The 23,867-nt window shown below is 46.8% G+C and overlaps 1 protein-coding gene and 1 long non-coding RNA gene across 8 annotated transcripts in view; one reads left to right on the top strand and one right to left on the bottom strand.

Annotated features, from left to right (window-relative positions):
• The window catches only part of Ankh (ANKH inorganic pyrophosphate transport regulator), a 127,873-nt gene that overhangs the window by 94,064 nt on the left and 9,942 nt on the right, over nucleotides 1-23,867 (bottom strand). The window lies entirely within an intron of this gene.
• LOC120100754 (uncharacterized) lies at nucleotides 635-23,040 on the top strand. 4 transcript variants are annotated; one of them, XR_005500759.2, is made up of 3 exons: nucleotides 7,401-7,489; nucleotides 9,091-9,376; nucleotides 13,833-23,040. It is a non-coding gene; the product is annotated as an uncharacterized LOC120100754 (long non-coding RNA). The 4 variants fall into 4 exon arrangements; XR_010064157.1 differs by having other exon boundaries at nucleotides 10,408-14,123; XR_010064155.1 differs by having other exon boundaries at nucleotides 635-9,376.

The following is a 23,867-nucleotide window of genomic DNA, read 5'->3' as shown; positions in this document are numbered from 1 at the left end:
GTTTTACATTTTTCACCAGTTTGAAATTCTAGGTGTGCACTCTACTCAAAATTACAGTGAGAATTCCCAGCAGCCCATCCCCCTCCCCACCCCGCCACGCTCCTTCCAAGAAAAGTGACTCTTAGATCAATGATCTCCAAACACCGGGCTTTAGAAATATTTTCTAGCTTAAGAATTCAGCAGAGTACCTTCCAAAATTGAGCATAACTCAAAAACTAAAAACAACAAAAATAATATGAAAGTTCTAAAACATGCTGTTGTAGGCATAACTCATGTTTCCATGGAAACTCTGACATCTTTTCAGGTGCAAATAAATAATATCATATCCACTGTTGTGATTTGTTAAAAGTTCCCAAAAGAACCCCCGTTGAAGGAATCAGAGAAAGAACTGGAAGAGCTTGAAGGGGCTCGAGACCCCATATGTACAACAATGCCAAGCAACCAGAGCTTCCAGGGACTAAGCCACTACCTAAAGACTATACAATGACTGACCCTGGACTCTGACCTCATAGGTAGCAATGAATATCCTAGTAAGAGCACCAGTGGAAGGGGAAGCCCTGGGTCCTGCTAAGACTGAACCCCCAGTGAACTAGACTGTTGGGGGGAGGGGGACAATGGGGGGAGGGTAGGGAGGGGAACACCGATAAGAAAGGGGAGGGGGGAGGGGGATGTTTGCCCGGAAACTGGGAAAGGGAATAACACTCGAAATGTATATAAGAAATACTCAAGTTAATAATAAAAAATAAAAAATTAAAAAAAAAAGTTCCCAAAAGAATTTAAAGAAAGGGAAATTTTTTTTTCTCTATTACAGGCAACTAAAACTTCAATAACTGAAAGTTGATTACCAAATTATTGACTGAGATCAAGGGTAAGTGACCCCCTGGGCAGAAATGAAGTACAAAAGGCATATTTAACATCTAGGCTGGTTCATAGAATCATCAAAAAAAATCGTTAAAGTAGATTTCTAGGTAACCGAAAACTGCTGAGGATCAGGTTGGACCAAGGAAGCTACCAATAAACTTTCAATCACTAAGTTTAGTTCTGTCTGCTCTCTGTCTGCTGCCTGCATAGCTCACTAGACACTGGAAACACCCATGTTCAGAACATCTAGAACAATGCTGGCTGGAGCCAGGTTCAAGGGAGGATAAAGACCTCTGACCCAGGGAGAGCAGTGAACACCCAGGGAAAAATAAGGCTTTGACTGAAAACAGCAACACCCACTTTTTTAGAAATGTAGTTTGTGATGATCACGTCCAGGCTCCCTTCCAATCCCCAAAGAGAAGGTTGGTAAGCATCAGCTCCAGGGATCTCACAGGCTGCTGTCCCAATGCTGCTTTTGTGGCCATGGGCCTGACAAGCCTACTCCCTAGGGCTGCTCTGGTGACAGGGCTGCTTTTCCTGTGGTCTCAGCTGGATCCCAGGTAACACAAAGACCAAAACAGTTGAAGCTGATGGCTCATCTGCTTATTTTAAAGCCTGTGACATACCCTGGTGCAGATGTCCTGGTGCAAGTAAAACTCCATTCCATTCTCAGGTTGTGGCATAGACACGTGTTTTGGAAATTCTAGCAGAGCCTTAACACCAAAAAGAATTAGCTTGCCATGATCCTGCTCCTTAAAAGTGAGAACACCTTGCCCTGGGGTGCTCAGATCTGAAAAGTCTTCACTCGTACAGAGGCTTTAGCTATTTGTGATAAAGGGAGGGCTAGTAAAGGCACCAGTCGTTTAGTGGAGCATGGTGGGCTGTTAGAGTAGGGATGGAGAGAGAGGGGGGGGGGAGAGGGGGGGGGAGGCAGACAGGGACAGAGACAGAGAGATAACTGCTTGCTTTTTCTCTCCTCTGGGTATAAGGCCCAGGATAAATTCAGAAGTGAAATAAGCAAGGATTATATTTGCTGCTGAACAAGCTCAAGGACACTCAGGGACCTTCCAGGGTAGCTAAAACATTCCTTTGCACAGAACTGGGGGGGCTGTGCTGGCTTCTGGCTCCCAGGCCAAGTTAAAGTGACCTTTAGACCCTGATGAGCTTAGGATACTCTGCAAAGCCAGAACTACATGTATAATGGCATCCTCCCCTAGATGGGTCCTTCATTCAGAGAACCGTAAGCACTGGTCTGTCTGGTCAGCAGAGACTGGGAGGTGGGGGAGGAGGAGGGATGGTGTTTAGTCCTCAGCCCCGTTCTACCTTCTTCCTTTTCTGAGGACTCTTTCAGCAGCCTCAGTGTTGGCAGCAGGAAGGAATTAGGGAACCAAACATAATCTTCATGGCGATTCCGAGGTCACAATGACAGGCACTCACTCACACCCGGCCTGTGTTCACAATACGCTTACCCTCCATGAACCTCACAAGGATCTGTAAAGAACGAAGGTGGATAGAAGGGTCTTGTACAAAATGTGAAGAGGGACTAACAAAACAGTTAACCACATGTGTGCTGTTAGCCTGCGGGGCACAGATAAGAACCAATGTCCAACCCGGTGTCCAACCCTGGACAACTTATCTGACATCCTTGACCTTGGCCTCCCCACCTGGGGAATGGAGATAATCACAAGATCCCTCACAGGCTACAAACACTCCCACCTTGCATAACTGGAAAAAGGACAATGCCGTGCTGGGAGAGGGAGAGCTCATCTGTCCTGGGGCTTTGGAGTTGGGCGGGGGAAGACTATCTGTTTCTGGGTTTTTTGCGGGGAAGTGGGTTTCTGCAATTCCTAAAACCAGTAAAGAAGCTCTGAGTACCTAGCCCTGAGCAAGTCCACTCAGCCCTTCCTGCACTGGGCTCCTCTTGAGCAGATAGGATGACATAGCTGCCTCCAGGATTACTAACAGGTTTAGTACAATGATCACTGCAGACACCACAACCAGGGTCCAAGCAAAGCAGTATTCTCAAGACAGCGGAAAGGGAAAGAAGAGGTATATGGTTTTTTGTTTGTTAGTTTGTTTGATAAAGTCATTGACATTGATGCCTCAAGTGGAACTCATTGGCATTTCAGATGCTCTTACAATGATTCATTTTTTGGACACAATGTTTTTTTTTTTGTGTTGTTTTGTTTTTAAATCTGGCTTTGTGCAGAGTTTGTTAAATTTTAAAAGGCTTCTACATCTTTAATTCTGTTGAGACTAAAGGAGGTGATGTTGCCAGTAGAGATGAATGTTAGGTCGTTAGAGTGATTTGTGTCCTGGCTGAGTGTGCCCCATTGTAAAGGGAACCCTTTGGAAACCCTGACAGTCGCACCCACAGCCAGCTTGCTGCATGCTAAGATGCTGCTCCCTCGGGTTCAGCACTATTGACTTGAAGATCATTTTTACAGCTGGGTCATTAATCTTCATTGGCGTCTTTGTGTGTTAGGTGGTCAGAGGAGCACAGATCCCACACTCAGCCTTAATGGGCACCTGCTGGCGCATTCTGTGTGTTTGGACGCTAGGGTTCTGGCAGCTGTCTCTCCTGGCTGGTAATTATTTTCCTGTTTGTCTTTCTGCTTAAGCAGCCACTCTCTTTGTCTCCTGCCAGGATCATACTCACGGACAATCCTCTCCAGCTCCAGAAAATCCTGCCATGTCAAGCCATGCTCTTCCTAGAGACAAAGCTGACCCACGCCACTACCCAGGGGACCCCGGAGGGACATGGGAGGAAAAAGCAACAAAGCAAACAGACTTTAAGGGGTTTTGCTCCATTCTAAAGGGGCCATTTGGTGACTAAACCTTTGCACACTTTCTGAAAAAGAGAGTTTTAGAAATAATTTAATTGTGTAATAAATCACTTAATGAGCATAACAAACCACTCCTCTGTGTGAATTTTTCTGCCAGTGTACACAAACTGCAGGTGTGGCAAAAACCTGGCCAAGCCCCTCCTGTCCTCTGGGTTGAGATGATGTTGGCCATGGAACAAACCACTCTCCACGTGAGGCAAAGAGGACCCCAGACCCAAGCGCCAAGGAACTCTGTTTCTGTAAACACCGCGCTCTCTTTAAACAATAACCCGTATTAAAAATGAGTCAGTAAAACCTTAGCAGTGACCCTTGATTAGATTTTTGACCCAGTTATCCTAACAGATATCCCCAGTGAATTCTCATTTTAGTGTGTTGAACCTCTTATGCTGCTTTAGTGGCCACAAAGATCGGAAAGCCGAGGTGCGAACTGCACAGGGGAGTGAGTACACGCAAAGGAGCCCTGTGGCTAGAACAGGCTGACGCCGACCCACTGGAGTGCTTGTGCTTGTCACTTCCTGATTTGAACCTTGGTGCTGAATCCCAAGCGCTTGGTTCAGAAAACATCCAGACTGAGCTCTAATGTCCAGAAAGGAACAATAGCTCTGTGTTTATCCTTAATGCTGAGGGAAGACAAACGAGGGGTGCTAACACAAAACTTCTAACTTAGCACATGACCTACCTGCACAAGAATATGGCTCAGAGTCTTTTTTTTCTTTTTCTTTATTGGATATATTTCTCTATTTACATTTCAAATGTTATTCCCTTTCCTGGTTTCCTGTCCATAAGCCCTCTATCCCCTTCTCTTCCCCCATAAGGGTGTTCCCCCCATTCATTCCCCCTTACTCTCCCCCCCCCATGGCATTCCCCTGCACTGGGGGTCCAACCTTGGCAGGAATAAGGCCTTCTCCTTCCACTGGTGCCCCAACAAGGCTATTCTCTGCTACATATGAAGTTCGGAGCCCTGGGTCAGTCCATGTATAGTCTTTGGGTAGTGGTTTAGTCCCTGGAAGCTCTGGTTGGTTGGCATTGTTGTTCTTATGGGGTTGCAAGCTCCTTCAATTCTTTCAGTCCTTCCTCTAATCCCTCCCAAAGGGGGTCCTGTTCTCAGTTCAGTGGTTTACTGCTGGCATTCACCTCTGTATTTGACATGTTCTGGTTGTGTCTCTCAGGAGAGATCTATATCCGGTTCCTGTCAGCCTGCACTTCTTAGCTTCATCCATCTTATCTACTTTTGGTGGCTGTATATATATGGGCCACACATGGGGCAGGCTCTGAGTGGCCGTTCCTTCAGTCTCTGCTCTAAACTTTCCCTCCCTATCCCCTCCTATAGATATTTTTGTTCCCCCTCTTAAGAAGGAGTGGAAGCATCTGCATTTTGGTCATCCTTCTTCTTGATAGCTCAGAGTCTTACGTGATGATTTTATTCGGGCATATGTATGGGGGGTTTCACATGTTCAAGCTCTGGGGTATGCATATAGCATGTACTAGTGTACCCACACATGTACATATATGTGTGCATGCATGCAGAGGCCCACGGTTAACATCCGTTACCTACCCTGATTACTCTCCATGCTACTGAGGCAGAGTCCCTGGCTGCACTGGAGCTAACCAACTCTGGAAAGCCTAGCTAACCATCCAGTCTGCCCTGGAGATCTCCTGTATGTGCCTGCCAAGCGTTGGATTACAGGCAGCCACCATACCTGCTGCTTTTCCGTGGCTCCTGGGGATCCAAACTCTAGCCCTTATGCTTTATCCCCAGAAACAGCTCCTTAGGCTCCTGCTTGGTCTTCATAAAGAAAGGTCTATCAATTGCTCTGCCAAGGCCAAGTATCTAACCTCAAACCTTCTTTTTTTTCCCCTTCAGAATAAAAGGGGGTTCTGTTTGGCTTATTCACCAGGGTGGCTAGACTGGATCAGTCTCCAAACTCAGATTACCTTCAGGCTGAGAGTGGGGCGGCAGGCACCCAGCCCTGGGTTTCTTCCCCAGAAGAAAATGACAGGGTAGCTGAAAGCAAGGTGGAGGTTGTGGCTCTCACATCTCCACATCTCAGCCTCAACATTCCAATCGTGCACCACAGGTAAGAAAGCTTGTGGACGGCGTGGGTCTAGCCTTCATTTGGATATGGGAATAAGTGTAGAAATACAAGAGCATTCCAAGGCAGGGGCCAGGCATGCACTGACAAAGGTGCCATCTCTCTAATCGACAGCAAGCAGAAGCATAGAGAACGGCCAGCACCTGACCCTTCTGCCACTGAACTCCATAACTGCCCTGGCTGGGCCTCCATAAACACACAGAACTGTCTGAGGATAAGCGAGCGAGAGAGGAGAAGGTCTTCATGTTTTAAACTGAGGGCTCCTGGTGTGCTCTGGACGGAGATGGCATGTGCATCTCCACCGTACCTCACCAACATACCAGGCCTTCACCATACCAGCACCAACATACCCTACATATCCAAGGCTCAACAAGTGGGCCGTGTAACTGCAGTCAGGGAGCCTCATGGCATTGGGGGTTCTTCAGGTCGACCCCTAGGGTCTCATGTACATAGCAAGTGCTATAGCACTGAGAGATGTCCCCAGCTGCACAGTGGTTTTAAAGCAATACATTTATTTTTTTCTTACTATATCTACAATGAAGACTTTTCAAAGGAGCACTCTGTCAGTATATAGGGTGTAGGTGCCCACCATTTTCCACTTGGGCTTTGGACAGAAACACATTAAGAATGTTCTTCTTGTTGGCTGCTGCTGCTGCATTTTCTGAACTGTGCGTTTTGTTATCAGTAACATTTCTGGTCTGTTCAGTGGACCATTTAAAGCAAAGGTCAGCACTTTTGAGTGACTACATAAGACTGTTTGCAGAAGTGGCAAATGACTGTATTTTCAAGTTCTCTCCTTTAATTTCTACTGACTTCCAGTGATACCAAGACCGCCACACTCAATGTCTTTTCCACAGGAGGACCTAATACCTACAGGTGTTACACAGCCAAGGTGCACCCTGGAAGGTGACCTTCTCCAGAAGGAAAAGGAAGAGGAGGCTTCTGAAGGAAGCCACAGGAGGACTCACAGCTTTTCAGCATTTGTAGACATCTGAGGTTTCATAACTCTATACGCTGATGCCCTAATCATGATGGTGTCACCTTCACCCTATAGCACATGACTAGAGCTGTCTTACATGTTTCCAGAGGACATATGCCTGACTAGTGTTCGTGAGGACAATAACTGTTACTAAGGGACAGACAAGGCTTTGGGTAGAATCCAGAAAAAAGGCCTGAGGGATACAGAACTATACAATATTTTGTTTTTTAAAAAAAAGAAAGAGAGAAAGAACTCAGACCTTTGCAATGTTTGTAAAAAGGATCCTAGAAAAAGCAATGACTGCATGAGTATGTGATGATATTTTTCTTTCTTAAGTTTTATTCTTACAGCACCATACAGTATAGATAACAGCCACCACCTTTTGTGGCATTAACCTTCAATTGTACTATTTTACCACAATCCCTCTCCAATAACCCACCTCACTTCCCACAGCCCCTGCTGCTGTGTGTACTCTGTCTCTATAAATGTGTCACTTGTCTCTCTGTGTCTGACCTACTTCCTTACCACAGTATCTTCAAGGGTGATCTCTGTTGTAATGTCTGGCACTACAAGGTCACATCCTAGGATTCTAGAATCAGGTGGAATTCCAAAGCTCCAGGACAATGCACACTCAGGGATGACATCTCCAGGCAGCCGAGATGGAAGCCAGGAGCATGGCACAATACAAAATCGGAGGCTTCCTTAAAATAGTAAGAGCTATGCTTTTTTGTTTTGTTTTGTTTTGTTTTGTTTTGCTGTTTTGTAAGCTGATTGTGCCATTCTTTTTTTTTTCTTTTCCTAAAGATTTATCTTATTATTTATATGTAGGTGCATGCATCTGTGTATGTGTTTGTGCACATGGGTGCAAGTGTCCTAGGAGGCCAGGAGAGGGTATTAGATTCTCTGGTACTGGAATTATGTGGCTGTGAGCAACTGGACACAGGTGCTTGAAATGAAACTAAGGTCTTCCGGAAGAGTAACATGCACTCTGAATCACTGAGCCATTGCTCTAACCCCGTGATTTGGTTTTTGGAACAGAGTCTTGCCCTGTAGCCCAGGCTGGCCTGGAACTCTTAGCAATTCTCTTCCCTCAGCCTCTTTTTTTTTAAATTGGATATTTTTTAATTTACATTTCTAATGTTATACCCTTTTCCTGGTTTCCTATCCCCTATCCCATTCCCCCCTCCCCCAGCTTCTATGAGCGTGTTCTCCCACCCATCCACCCCTTCCTACCTCCCCACCTCTCTACCCTGACATTCCCTTACACTGGGGCATCGAGCCTTGGCAAGTCCAAGGGCTTCTCCTCCCACTTGTGCGGTTCTCGAAGGCAAACTATCAAAATGTCAAAAGGCTGGACCCACCCGCAGGAGATGGTGTTAAACGAAATAAAAGGGATTCGTGTTTTACAAAGAGGCAGTAAACTCTAAGAAATTTCTACCCCCAGAAGATAATAAAAGGCTAAACAGGCGAGTCCTCACTAAAATTGGGTGGACTCCTAGCAAACAGACCCATAAGAGGCTATTCGCTGAGAGGAAACTGAACACACCATGCTAGCCTGCTTTGAGGTAACGATGGTAAACAACTCATTCGTGTGCTCTGTATGGCGCTTTGCTCACCTGAGACCCGCATGGTCACAGGGTGGGACTTCTTCCTTGGCTGAGAGCCTGGCTACCATGTCCACACCTTCGAGGCTTAGAGACTGACTGGATGTTTCAGGCGGGAGTGAACCACATCAAAGGCACAGCTCACTGGCACATCAGAAGGCCAGGCACCGAGGCAATGTCCAAGCAACACCTCAAAGACACCAGCCTGGAAGGTCTGAGTCAGCTGTGCAATCAGTAGTGTGGAGCCCTGGGTGATCCTGGGTTCAGTCTTAGGTAGCTAGGATGTTGAGGCATCTAAGACAATAACCGTCTCCTAGGGGAATCTGGATGTGCCTCAAGTTGGGACTGGTTATCTAGTCCTGCAGAGCATCAAAAGCTTTAGTTCAAAGATTCTATGGAATCACTCAGGTAACCTTCGTGGGCTGGGCTAGGGAGAGAGACAGCCTGCAGGAGTAGGAATGTCACTTTTCTTCTCTAGCGTCTATCTGAACGATAAGCTCAGAAGGGACCTTTCTATCCTATTCCACCTGCTTGTGATCCTGGAGGGAGCACCGTGTTACTCTTCCCTTCCTCATTCCGTAATGCCCAGAGCAGAATGTCCTGAACAGGTAGAACCCATGCAGAGGAAAGTCGTTCTACCTGGGCACAGCCCGTGTTCAGCGTGCTCTGTTCCATACCTCTGCTGATGTCCAACTGCTTTGGTTTAGAGAACTTCAAAGGAATTCGGAGCCTTGAGCAGAACTGTGCCCAGATGCCCTGGGGGGCAATGAGAACTTCACAAGAGGTGATTTGGTAGATATGGAACTGCCTGCTGCCTCCAAAAGGAGCCTGGGTAGAGCCTCTGGAGTTCTTATTTTATATGATGCACAAGACAGCAACAGGAGCGCTCTTCCCAAACAACTCAATGGGTGGCCGAAGACGAGAGAGTGTTCTGCAGCAAGGATAGCAGGATCCTAAGAATGGGGTCGGTCAGAAGATCACCTGAGTGTAGAGGTAAGGAATCTCTGCTGACCCACTGTCTTCTGCTTACTTCCTCAAGGGATCCTGGCTCTTGGCTTATTCTTCAGGGAAGGAAGGATAGATAGGGCTACCATTAAAGAAAGATTACATAAGGAGCAGTAAGAACAGGGTGTGGTGACTCACACCTTAAAGCCAGCAGTAGGGCGGTGGGGGCAAAAATACCAGGACTTTGAGGTCTGCCTAGGCTATATAAGATCCTGCACCCCCAGATAAACAAAAAGTAACAGTGCCTTTAATTCAGGCACTCCGGATGAGGAGGCAGGCTGTCTGAGACCAACATGGTCTACAGAGAGAGCTCTCTTTCAGCCGCAGCTGTAGAATGAGACCCCGTGTCAAAAACAAAGCCAAGAAAACAAAACCCCTCCAAAGAACACAGGAAGAAGAAAGGTGCAGCGAGTGTAGATTAAGGGTTACAATAATGAGACCCTGACAGGCAGCCCACAAACCATGTGTCTCGTACTTAAGGAACACAAGCTTGGGCATGAACTCTTTCAGACTCGGGGTGTGAACTCTTGGAGTGGGCACTATGCTTTCTCTTTCCTTTGTCCTTTAAATCTAAGAAGAGATAGAGGGGAGGAGCAGAGTGTTCTTGAGTCACCCACAAGGACTCCCCTGGAGTCAAGTTCTCCTTCCCAGGGGAGCACAACAGACTTGGCTACAGAGTAGACCGGCTTTGCTACTTGGCAGCCACAATGCGCCTCCCACTGCAAAGCAACCATCGCCTCGTTCCCCTGAACTCGGAGGTAGACGAAAGTCTTCTTAAATTTTAAATACATCCTAGCTGGCAACCTTAGGAAACTGAGTCCTACAGCAGCCATTCTTGACAGTAAGCAAACAGGCTGGCCTATTTTCAAAGTGCACAGCTACACCCCACCTGCCAGATTTCTGAGTTTACTTTTTGACTGAAGGTGAGTTTCCAGCAACGTACAGGACTTCCTCCCCTCGGTGCCCTGGCCACCAGGGTAAAGGAAACAAAGTTCTATTCAGGGGTCTTTCCTATCCAGGAAGACTACTGCACTTTCCAGCTCCATTGCAGCTTCTTGGGCTGCAGACCGGCTCATTGGAGAAGCAGCCATCTGTCTCAGGCACAGCTCAGAAACCGGAGAGCTCAAAGGCGACCTTCGATTTCCTCCATTCCTGATCACAAATGAGAGCCATCCCATCTAGGCACAGGTTGTGGCTTACGGACGTGCCCTCTCTGCCTTTTGTTTAATAGTGGCAGAGGGCCTTCCTGGTTCAGGACTCTAACACATGCCTTGGACTTCGAGGGTTTTTCCTGTTTGAGTCTGAAAGCTGTACCCCTTGACTTCCTAACTCCGTTCTGATGTAGATCAAGCTCTCTGTCTTTACCTCAGACAGCTGTGTTTCTGGAAGCTTCTTCCAGGGAACACAGGAGCCATAGTGTTCGGAACCAATTTTCTCCTTAAAAAAACTTCCCCCAGGAGGGGAAAATTCTCACCCATCTACATATTATTGATTTCTTCATGAAGTTCTACTCCTGTTTACCTAAGTGGGCGAGGGGGGAAGGAGAATGGAAGGCAGCCAATAAAGAAAGCCTTTGTCTGAAACTCAAATTTCAAAGACTTTACAAGTTATCTGACCACTTAGCATCCAGATTAATGGTACTGATAAAAACATGTCTCTCAGTGACTCCACTGTTACCTTGGGAACGGATAGAAACAGATAGATCATAGGTGCTGATCTATGTCTTTACTTAATTAGCAGACATGGAAGAGTTCAGCTCAGATGAGGAGGCAAGTCTAAGGCTTCTTTTCCCATCTCCTTGTACCCGAAACTCCACTGTACCTAGGGGTGAGGCCGTCATTGCTTTTTTGAGACAGGGTCTCTCTACTTAGCCTTACCTGTCCTAGAACACATTAAGTACACCAAGATGGTCTTGACCACAGAGACCCAATGTCTATGCCTCCTGGGTGCTGGGATTAAAGGCCTATGCCAGGAAGCATGGCTGTCTGGTTCACTGCAAACACTAAGAGTGGTTGTGAAGAGAAGACAGTGCAAAGAAAACCAGAAGGGAGATGGTTATTTTAAAAGTTTAAAGTCTGTCACACAAATGTCTAGGAATACTATTCCCAGCTGGGCCTGTTGGTATTCTCCTGTAGTTCCAGAATTTGGGATTGCAGAAGCGGGAAGATTGGGAGTTTAAAATCATTGATATAGCAAACTCGGAGTTATCTAGGGCTACATAATCCTGTCTTAAAAACAAAACAACACACACACACACACACACACACACACACACACACACACACGCAAATCACTCCTATGAGTCAGGTGTGTAAGACAGCATTTCTAACTGTGTGTGAATTTCCCATCACGCTATATAGAGAAGAAAGGAAGCAGAGATGTCTACAGCACACGTCTCAGGCACGGGCAGAGAGCAGCGACCAGTGCAGAATGGGCTGAGACACAAGGACCTGGGGGCTTACCTAATAATAACTCAGTTGCATGTAATTTCTAGTCCCTCAACTTTTAAAAGGATTTCTTCCTCCCTCCTTCTCTCTTTCTCTCTCCCTCCTTTCCTCCCTCTGGTTCTTCCTTGCTGGAAAATGAGCCTCGAGCCTATGCACTTTACTGCTGGGTAATATCTGCAGCCTTTCTATTGTTTCTTGCATAGGTCAAGGGATGATAACCCCAGAGTAAATAGAAATGCTTAGGTAGTCAACCGATACTGTTTTTGGTTATTTCTACCAAAAACATATCATCGGACACCAATTACTAGTACAAAGCAACATACACACACACACACACACACACACACACACACACACACACACACACACACAGTCCTGACACCTAATGAGAAGGGAAGCCCTGGGCTCTGGCTGTGGTCTTACAGGCTGTCTTATGATCCACCCATTTTCATCAGCACTGTGCAGTTCACCAGGACGAGGAAGAAGCCAATTACCATTCAAGGCAGAGCTCCCATCACACTGAGGGAAAGAAGCAAGCCCCCAAGTGAATGAATAGGTGGCTAGTAACAGAAATCGTGGGGAAGGTGAGAAAAGAAAAGGCCCTGGCTGGTTCTGACAAAGACTCCTTTGTAGTGGAGGCCAGTGATGTGCTGTTCATGCAGGGCTGCAGAAGAAAGGAACTACCCTTGGGTCCTTAGGGACCGCCACCTACAGCAAAGGCAAAGAGCACACTCACAGAGTCACAAGGTGAACACAGATGAGACAAAGGCAGGCAGAGGCTTCCTGGGTCCTCCTGCCATCTGGCTCAGAGCAGGTCTGTTCCTTCAGATCCTAACAACTGCTGTGGGCGTGGTGGGGAGTCACAAGCTGCCGCTGCCCAGGCTCCCAAAGCCTTGGGGCTGGAAGAGTCTGCTTGCTCTGGAGCCCATCTCCCTGACAATCTTAGGATAAAGAGATTTTTCTCCTACTCAATATGGAAGGAACATATGCTTTCAGACAGCCACCATTCACTACAAGACTCTAGGAAATCGACAGTAGAAAACCCAGTAAGGGTTTTTATTCAGTTTTTCGGTTTATCGCTGGTTCTAGAAAGGAGAAAATCTTCATCACTTATTGCACCTTTCTGCAATAAGCTGTAATAGTTACCAAGACCAGACTGCTGTGTTATGGAGAAGACTGAGTTACAAATGACTTTCAGTCCGTTGAAAGATGGCTGGTTACATTTACTCCCTCCTCCTGCCTCTCCACAAACCCCCACATCATGGAACCGGAGAAAGAGAAACAAAGGTGTTCTCTTTCATGCCTCTGTGATGTCTACTCCCAGGAAAGACTGCAGCACACACATAAGATTATTCCTCATTGTGGGAAACCACAAACATAGGCAACTCTGTGGAATTCAGAGCCGCTGTAAGGCTGGCCCACTGCCCTGTCTCCTGGAAGGTTACAGGATCAGTTCAGAAGTCTCACTATCACCTTCAGGGCAAACCCATGCTTCCCTTTCTAAGGTCTGTTTTATACCCCACTCCTTGTTTAACATAATCTAGCCTATTTCAACCAAGTGTATAAATATTTTAGTTCAGGCTAATGGCGACCTCAAAAGAAAACCACCAAAATGCTGCCAAGGTTGTGTAACCAACGACTTAATAATCTCGGTAAGGAAACATTTGCTCTTAAAACAGTATGAGGCAGGGAGAAGAGCTTCCGTTTACAAAACAGAGCTGTAGATTTAAACATACCACACTTACTTCTGCCCCTCCCCCCCAGACTTGCACCTGCACCCTAGTGGCAACTTAGCATATTAGATTTCTGCTCTGTCTGATCGATGGGCACACAGGTGAGTCCCAGATACATTTCTCTTTCATTGCCTCCTTGGAAGCTGGGGGAGGGAGGGTGCTCTGGTTCTATTTCTGACCGCCCTCTTTCTCTTTGTGCAATAGTGAGAAAATAGAATCCTCACACTAAGAGGTTTTTGTCCCTTCTGTGTCACCCACACACAGACTGTCCCCATGAAGACCACTGCTCACGTTGCCTGCACAGAAAATGACTGCCATTTATTTATTAAGGCGCACACTAGATACAGGAGAGGGAAGCTCCAGGAAGGGCTTCTGTTTGTGAGCCTTACATCCATCACCACCTCCTACCTGGCTTCCCTGCAATGGACCCTCTGGGATTAAAATCTGTGCAGACTCTGAACTTCCCTCAAGAGAAACTGCCTCAGAAAACACATGCTTTACCTCACTGGAAAAACCTTCTCGCCGAACACAATAATAAAATTGTATTCAAACCAAGTACGGTGTCCACATTTGTGATCAGCAACCTCAGAAGGCTGGGGCAAACTTGAGGTCAACCTGGGCTACACCGTTAGACCCTGTGTGCTGTGTGCATGTTGCAGAACGGCTGCATAAAGCAGCCGGTTTCAGCGGACATTAGAAGCAGATGCCAGACCTACATACAAGTCCCGGCCATCCTTCCCTGCTCAAAGTATCCTCGGCTTTCCTGATGTACACCCTGAGCTTACCATGCACACCGGGGTTACCAGGGTGTGTCTGTGTGTTTGTTTAGGGAAACATCTGACAAGTTTGGCTCACTGACCCTTCATTCATAGAGAAGAATGGGCTCTGTGTGACAGAGATGTGTCTACACTATCTCACTATCCTACACTGTCTACACTATCCTCAGTGAGATCACACTGGTCCCAGACACTTCCACGGTTTCCTTCACTCTAACTTATGCAAGCCCACCTGAAGTTCCTACTGTGTGCAGAATTCTATAAGAGAAGACCTCTACAGACAAGGAGAGTGCAGACGACATCACACAGCAGCCCTGCCCTAGGGCATCATGGGAAGATGGAGGAGGAACAGTGCAAAACAGTCCCTATAACCCGGAGGCACGGCTGCTCTTCTCAGAAGGTTGGGGTGGAATCAATGGACTCCTCTGCCTCCTCTGGGGCTGGCTGCTGAGGAGAGGGAAGGAATTCATCACAGCAGCAACCAGGGCAACTCAATCTGAAACTAATGAATGCCTGGCAGGAAAAAAAAAAAACCTTTAAACAGACTTGACTTATGAAAACGTGCTGAAAAGCAGGGGACTGCGCTGTGTGCCAGAAGGAACTGGCAATTAAAGTCCAGAGAGCCCGCATCACTTTTTTTTTTCACACTACGATTACATTTTAAGAAAGTGGTACATACGCTGCGTATGAGAGGGAACTGTGCCCACGTTAGCCTAGGAGAGGATGAAGAAGGGGCAGAGAGAGATGGGGCACAAGTCAGAGTCGTGCTTAGGAATGTTAAGGACAGGTGGGGGAGGGGCGGAGCCTGCAATGATGCTACTTGGTTCTTGGGGCAACTCAGGCCTTAATGGTGACCTGGAGCAGCCCTCTCCTCCTTCATCATGATTTTCCATGATCCCAAAAAAGGGAAGGAAGGGGGCTTAGGCACCAAGAGCATGGGAGGCTAGCTTGCAGAGAAGGCTATCAGCAACCTGAGATCACTGACTCAGGTCTCTGTATCATCGCACTGGTCAGCAGACTCCACAGTCCTGGAGGGCCCCTGTTGGGAGCATCATGCAGGGTGAAGGTACTCTTGTCTTAGAGGGAAATTCAGACAGGTACGTGCAACACAGACATATGCAAGCACACAGCTCTACCCCTAGGCAGGCCATTGAGAATGTACTTTGCAAACTGGAAGTGGTCTACACAGAAGAAGTGTGTGCCCAGCAAGGAAGTACAATGCACACTTTGTCACATACTGAAATAATGCCCTAGGGATGGTGGCACACACCTGTAAGCCCCCCACACTTGCTCATTATGGAGCTCATTGTGAGGAGGATCATTGTGAGCTCAAAGTCATCCTGGGCTACAGAGCACATCTGAGGATAGCCAGACTACATGAGACCGTCTCAGCCAAACACAACAATGAGACAAAGACTGTCTATCCCTTCTGAAATTAAAGTGGCAAAGCAGTGAGCAGTAAGCATTTGCTTTTGTTTTTGTTTGTTTGCTTGTTTGTTGTTTTCTTCTTGAGACAGGCTGTTGGGTCTCTATCTCTGACTGGCCCGGAGCTCACTGTGAAGTCCAAGTTGCCCTCAAACTTGCAATTCTCATCTTCAGCCTTTTGTGTGCTGGGATTATAGGAGTGAGTTAACACACCCGTACTTGTTTTCTGTGCCTGCAACTGAAAACTTATATATGTTTTTCCACTGTAGGTGACATGATTGATTTTACATATATATGACATCATACATTACATTTGATATCATATATATCATGTATAAGAATTCCTCTTATTAATGGATATGGTCTAATTATAGAAAATGTTTCCTTCTGTCCAGCTTCCTAGTGTGTAATGAATCTAGCTACAGGTGATGCTTTCTGCATTATTTTTGCAAGGAAAGGGACAGGTGAGCTTAAGTCAAAGGTCACAAGCAGGTCATTTTACATTTACTCTCAGTAAAAACACAGCAATAACATAATAAGAATAGACCCCCAGTGCCCCCTGAGGACTAACTGAGGAAGAGGAAATGTGAGAGGGACACGGGCCTGGAAGTCTGCCGGTTGTGTAGGATAGGACTAGGTCACAGAGCGGGGAACGTGACTGTCAATGTCTAGGTAGCTACTGACAGGGGTCACGAGAACAAACATGTCTCTAAGAAATGAGATTCATTTTCAGTGTTAAAACATCTTGAATGGAAGGCTGGAGACCACTTAGCGTAAGAGCACTCGTCACTCTTCCAGGGGTCCTGGCTTCTGTCGCAGCCTCCACTGGTGACTTATGGCCATCCATTAGCTCCAGTTCCAGGGGATCGGAGGCCCCCTTCTGACCTCCGTGGGCATAAAGCACACACGTGGTTTACATACATATACTCTCACTATATATACATATATATATGTATATATATGTTTTTTTTTTTAAGAAACTTGAACCCTTCATTGTGACCCCAGCAGCAGGAAAGATGCTGTTCCAAAAGCTGGCTGTGTTACAGGCAGTGAGTTATAAACCCTCTAACCGCCCTACCCCAGCAACCTAAGCATGATGCCCCCAGGGGAGCTGTTTTGCAACTTTGTGCAGAGGCCATACTCCTCCCAGGCTCCCAATCAGTCCCACCCCCATCCCTCCTGGGAGGTCCATTTCCCAGCATCCTCCAGGCTTCCCAGCCTGGTGGACCTGTCCCCTGGGAGGCTGCCTCCCACTCACTTCAGTAAGAGGTAAAGTGAGTACGTGTATGTGTGTATGTTTTAAAATGATCATTGTCACAACTGTGAGTTCCATGCATCCGGAGGGCATTCTGATTTTAAATTAATGCTACCTCTATGAGCCCAGGCACCAACTGGTTCCCCAGACTCCATCACCCTCCTCATATGATAATCAAACTAGTTGTTCAGGTTCAGAAGAACAAGACAAACTTTTTTCCTTCTGTAATACTACTTGCTTCTAGGCCGACTCCTTTGATGGTGGGGCTTTCTGCTGCTGCTCACGGCACGTTTTGTTGTTGTCACAGGGTCTCACTGTATACCCTAGGCTGGCCGATCACGTTTGATCCTTGCCTGTCAGCCTCCTCGGTGCTGGGATCAATCATAAGCAAGTGCTACCATGCCAAGCTGGGCTTTAACAGTCAGAACACACAACCACGGCAGAGTGGCTTAGAAACCAAGTCACACAGCTAGGCATGATGGCAGACACCTTTAATCCCAGGTGGAGCTCCGTGAGCTCCACAGTAAGACCTTGTTTCAAAGAAAAAAGAAAGAAGCCGGGGTGGGGGTGGGGGCGGTGTTCTGTATGACTTTTATGATTGCAACCAGACCATAAGGTGCAAATAATACAGACAAATAAATATGGAAGGGTAGCCGCGGAGGCTGGCCCACCAGCGGCTGTTTACACAAGCATCTAGGCTGCAGAAGGACAGATAAGTAGCTATACTGACTTAATTCCAGATGGTATCTCCCTGCTGTCGCCAGGCTCTAAAGTCCTAATACAGCCCAATACCAAATAATCACAAACAGTTACACATCTTCCATATCATTTGTTCATGAAGGCATCCATGGCTGGAAACTGAGTGCATCCTGGGAAAGCAATTTTACAGTTTAAAGGAATAAATGAATATTCATAGCATTTGCACTTAGGGGGAAAAAGAACTCTAAAAAGACCCCATTTACATTTATGAAGAATGTAGTGGAGTGCTTGAGTGCTTGTGTGCATGAGAGAGAGGGGGAGGGAGATAGTGGAGAGGGAGAAGGAGAGGGAGAGCTATCAAGATCTAGATACTAAGTGTGTCTTTACAGCATCAATCATTCATCTATAATTTGTATTCCTTTAGTCAATTAACAAAATATTTTCAAAATCTATTAATTAATTAATAATGGCTAGCATAGAACAACCCTTTTACAAGTCCTATTTAATTGTGTGTGTGTGTATTGTGTGTCTGTGTGTCTGTATGGATGTGTGTGTGTGTCTGTGTGTCTGTATGTGTGTGTGTGTGTCTGTGTGTCTGTATATGTATGTGTGTGTGTGTGTGTGTGTCTGTATATGTATGTGTGTGTGTGTGTGTGTGTAGGTCAAAGCTTAACTTTCTAGTGTTAGTTCTCTCCCTGCACCATGGGGCTCCAAAAATCAAATTTGGGCCATCTGGTTGGTAGCAAGTGACTACACAGAGCTGTCACCAGCCCTAGAACAGAACTCTTCATCCTCACTTAGCTCTCTTTAAATTCAGTGGCCCAATCAGCCATCCTGTCCAAGGCAGAGCCATGGTCAAGTCCATCTGAAGCTGGCTCCTGGCTTCTCCTCCAGTCTCCTCCGCCACTCTGATCCCAATAAGGTCACAGCCACCTAGCTGGGTGATAACCATAGTGGCTTCCTGATTGGTTCCCTTCACTCATCAGCTACACAGAAACCAAAATGATATGTCAAATAAGCATGTCCAAACACACTGAACCCTTACTAAGAATGCTTTTTGTTCCATACCGTGCAGGACAAAGGTCAGACTCTTGGGTCAAGTCCACACTCCTGCCCTCACTAGTCCAGCCATGATTCCTCAGCCATCCTCACTTCCTGCAGGCCCAGCTCCAAATTCAGTAGACACGTGTCATTCTTCAACTGGAATGTCGCCTTCCAGAAGAGTTTCCATACTCTTCAGGTCTCGGCATGAACAGAAGGCCTCCTTGCCTCTGAAGATGGAGGCAGGGCTCCTTCTGGACCCTAGGGCATGCCCACCCTTCTCTGCCCTTCTCTCAGCCTTGATTCTGTTATTTGATGGTTGCTCTACTAGGCTGACTCACTTGAAGGCAAAGGCTGCTTCAGTCTCCTTTCTGGATTCTTTTCCTTGTGGAAACCAGGCCTCTTTAAGCGGTCCAGGCTGGCCTTCATCTCCTAGGCTCCAGAGAGCCTCCTGCTCTGTCTGGGACCATGGTACAGCTATCTCATTGCTGCCACTGACTATCTCTTTGCCTGGGACATCGTCAGTATCCAAGAAACACTCACAGCCTCTACTCTTCTGAACCTCCACGCCTCAATAACAAAAACACGCCAAAGTAACCCCTGACACGCCCCGGGAAGGCAGCCACAGGTTCTAGCTCATTAAGCAGCTCCTGTATTATGTCTCAAAGCACTCTGGTGTGTTCCTGTCAGAACTGTTGATAAAATTCAGAAACACTTGACATTTGTAGTGAAGATCACAGTAGGGCTGGTGGCTTATGGTGGTAACTGCCATCCCAAATCCTGTGTCAAACAGGATAGCTTATAATGAAAAGGAAATTCAATTTAACTGATCTCTCACAAAAAAAAAAAAAAAATCACATTACTCAAATTCTAGTAACACAATTAGCACACATGCAGATGAGAAAACCCAGTCTTAAATATCCTCTCCACTAGGCTGGGGGAGGGAGCCAATATGCTGTAATATCCAAATGTTCCAAGCACCTGGCACTTCCTGCTTCCCTGAACCCCTAGCCCAGCTGGCTCTAGTTTCAGAAATATCCTTAACGAGACCCACTGGGTGGACACGAGGGGAAAATTATCTGCAGAGATAAGCAACAAGCCCAAGTCTCGGCAAGACTGCTCTCCACACGGACAGCGTCTCGTAATTCTCGGAGCACATCAGTAGTCATCTGTTTGCTATGCTCTGCCCCCAAGACAGTTAGATCACCTCTCTGTCCCCACCACTTGACAGTGGGAAAGCCATAGACGCCAAGTTCATGTCTCAAGGTCACAGACCCGGTGAGGACAGAAGCAGAAGTCGAAATCTGGTGTCCCAGCCCCCAGGAGTCTGCACCGTTCCCATGCAACATGCTTCTTTGGTTCCACCTGCTCCACTTCTCAGGGAAGGAAGGACAGGGCCGCAGGGGCAGCAGTCACATTGGCATGGATGGGAAACCCCTCTTCTTCACAGTACAAAGCTCCCACTCTTCACTTCCCCGATTTCCCAGCCCACATAAGAGGCAACCGCAGGAAACGCAGAAGATGCAGTACTCATCGCAATAGGGAGGAGGACACGCTACCCTTCCTATTTCCTCTGAATATCACTGTTGTACTTCTCTACAGAACCACCTACATCTCTCTTCCAGGGAAATGCACCTGACCCAGAGACCCCACCGGCAGTGTTCCTTTACATGGCAAAAAGGTTAAAAAGAAAGAAAATACAGAATTGGTTTTTAAGTAATACGATACCCTTAATCAACCAGCATTTTAAAAGTGCTTTTAATAAAAGGAACCATGGAGTTCAAGACCACGTAGCTTGACAGCTGAAATGCAGAGTTCCGGTGTTGAAGTCACAGGCCATGAAGTAGCTCTCAGGCAGGAAACCCTGACTCCATGCCAGGGACAGGGCAGCTCCCGAGAAGCATGGCAACTGCAGAGGCCTTGCACACATATTACACATGCATGTGACCAAAGAAATAATCAATGTACACGAAGGCTTCTACACACACACAAGACAGTTTTCACAGCATTACCAGCTACAGGGATGAAACAGAATCAACCTAGCCTCTGAGGAATGGTTAAATAAATTACAACATGTCCACATGACCAATGGCTGGAAACACCAACCTTCAGACTTCCAATGAATATTTAAACCAAAAGGAGTCGCCTGTCCTTGTAGAAAGGGGAAGACACCCGGTACATCTCTTTCTGAAGCAGACCTAGGTGGGGAGCATCGGAAGATGAGTGTTTTCTAGTTGAAGTCTGGCTTCTGTTCTTGCCCTTTGGAGGGCAGGTTCTCACTGTGTAGCCCTGGCTGGCATGGAGTTCCCTAAGTAGATGGTGAGTGGGAAGTAGGGTAGGGAGGCTGGAGTCAGACCCTCCTGCCTGCTCTGCCTCCCCAGTGCTGGGATTAAAGCACCCTCCCCCCCCCCAGACCACCATGCCCAGCTGTGGTGGTCTGAATATGCTCAGCTCAGGGAGTGGCACTAGAAGAAGGTGTGGCCTTGTTGGAGTATGTGTGTCACTGTGGTATGGGCTTTAAGACCCTCATCCTAGCTGCCTGCAAGCCAGTCTTCTCCTAGAAGCCTCCAGATGAAGATGTAGAACTCTCAGGTCCTCCTGCACCATGCCTGCCTGGATGCTGCCATGTTCGGACATGATAATGAACTGAACACTGTAAGCCAGCCCCAATTAAATGTTGTCCTTATAAGAGTTGCCTTGGCCATGCTGTCTGCTCACAGCAGTAAAAACTAAGACACCAGCCTTTTCCTTCTTTTATAATAAAAGGGGTTTCTGAAAGGTGAATAAAAGAAACAGGTAGGGTCTTGAACAGAGATCATGAGACCCATACTTTCCCAGTGCTTATGCTGCTTATTTAAACTTCTTCATTGAGAAAAAAAGTTACTACAAGTTGTCCTTGGAAGGGTTCTAAAGCATACGTGTCAGTAACGTGGCGTAGATTCATACTGTACAACCACCACCAGGATCAATTCCCACAAGTTTTTTTTTTTTTTTTAAACACCTCATACTGAAATTCTACACTATACCAGGCCAATCCCTGCCTCCCTGGCCACCCTTCTCACTCTCTCTCTATGGCTGTGGCTAGGGTAGGTATCTCTATTAGTGGAGTCTCATAATTATATTTGTGTTTGGCCTATTTCACTTTACAAAATGCAACACCCATTATAATTTCCTTTATTTGTAAGCCTAAATAATAGTGTGTGGTATGTGGATGGACGAAAACACATGTAGATCGTATTTCACATGCATTTCCAAAATACATTTCAAACTTGAGCTGCAGTTTGAAATTGCGTATACATTTTCATAGACAAGTGGCTCCAAATCTGCTCATTCGGGGACTGAGCACACATGTATACATGTTATTCGTGTGAGCAGGTACAAGGACCGATACTGGATTCAGAATAGCAACTGCTTCCAGTGCAAGTGTACACAAAAGGGCACCAGGAAACTTCCTGAGTGGATAGGATTGTTCTGGAGCCTGATGGCTGTGGATCTGCCCCAAAAGCATGCATTTGTCAAATTGCATGGAGTTATATGCTTAAGAGTTGTACGTTCCATGTGTGCATAAATTACACGTCACTTTCTGAAGGAGAGAAAAGCATTCTCCCCCGCCCCTCTGAAAGAAAAGGCAGAGTGAGGAGTTCTGAAGAAGAATCTACAGTTCAGCCTCTGATGCTTTCGGCTACCTTCACCTTGGGGGCTGGCAGTGGGTCTCTAGTACCCCTAAATTTCAGCCCAGCGACCTTTTTCTTCACCGCATAAGCGCAGTTTTGCCAAGGAAAATCTGTTAAGCACACTGTGGGCTAACTACCCACACTGTTGCAACACCTGCCCAGGCTGATTGGTAGGTTAGAGCGTGCTGCTCTCCTGCCCAGGAGCAGAAGTGAGGTGCGTCACCTTGCAAGTCGGGCTCCAAGACAGGTGTTCCTGATGATGCAATGCTGGGTCTGAGGCCATCCCCTGACCCATGAACAAGTCTTAGGACAATAGACTGTGAGGTCTGAAGAGAAGGGAATAATACCTTGGCCTTTATTATCATGGCATTGGACATGGCTCAAATCATGAAGTGATGAATGCTACCTCTTTTCCTACTAACTCTGGCTACATGATGCCTTTGTATGCAATATGTCTCCATAGATGACAAGTTTAGACCACACCTAGCCAGGACGAGTTTCCTGTTAATCTAAGTAGTGAACCATTCCTAAGTCAGACCTTTTTTTTTTTTTTTTTTTCCAATTTGCTGTGTAAACTCTCTTCCACACTGCAGGACCCAGGGGCTGACAATCAGAAGCTTGTTTATGCCAAAGTGCAAACTTCTTATCTTCAAGTCAAGAGTCTTGGAAACACAGAACAGCTGCCCCTGAGGCCAAAGGCAAACCAGAAGAGGCCAGCCAGGGACTCACATGCTCCCCTGCCCCACTGTTCTATTTTTGAAAAGAGAGCCGTGGAGATGGAGAGTTTTCTACTACAGACAAGTCACACTATCGTTTGAGCTGAAGACCCACTGTGCGGCCGGCTCTCACGGAGAATTGCTCCCAAGGCTCCCATAACCTGAAACCTCAGGGCAAAACCACTCTCTTCTGGGTGCCTCAAAATAAGCCATATTGGTCCCACATTCTCAACATTATTATCAGGATAATCATGCCGCTGAATTCTGCCCTCCCGTGCTTGTATCCTCTCACTTCTGGGGGAAAAGCTTCTAGGCTCAGACCTGTTTCCCAAACACAATTCCAACTCTGTCCTGAAGAATCTCGGTGTAGTTTTTCTAGCTATGCTTGGACCGTCTAATCCAGGATCCCCACTCTTTACATCCCCACCCCACAAAGACCACCCCTATCTCAGCAAGGGTGTGGCCGTATGGAAGGATTGGGCGGAGCCTCACATCTCCTGTTCTCCCTGGTAAGCTGTACCCTTTGTCAGCCCTTGGGACAGTGAAATCAGCCCATGCTGAAAGACTAGTGAGTAGATTCTTATTGAACAAGGACCCAGGATGTTACAACCAATGAGAATCTCACCAACCTAATTCCTATGAAAATATTATTTAAAAAAAATCACACACACACACACACACACACACACACACACACACAGCCGGAGCTGAGT

This window comes from Rattus norvegicus, chromosome 2, assembly GCF_036323735.1.
Source record: "Rattus norvegicus strain BN/NHsdMcwi chromosome 2, GRCr8, whole genome shotgun sequence".
Taxonomy (NCBI): Eukaryota; Metazoa; Chordata; class Mammalia; order Rodentia; family Muridae; genus Rattus; species Rattus norvegicus.
This window is presented reverse-complemented; position numbering and strand designations above follow the sequence as displayed.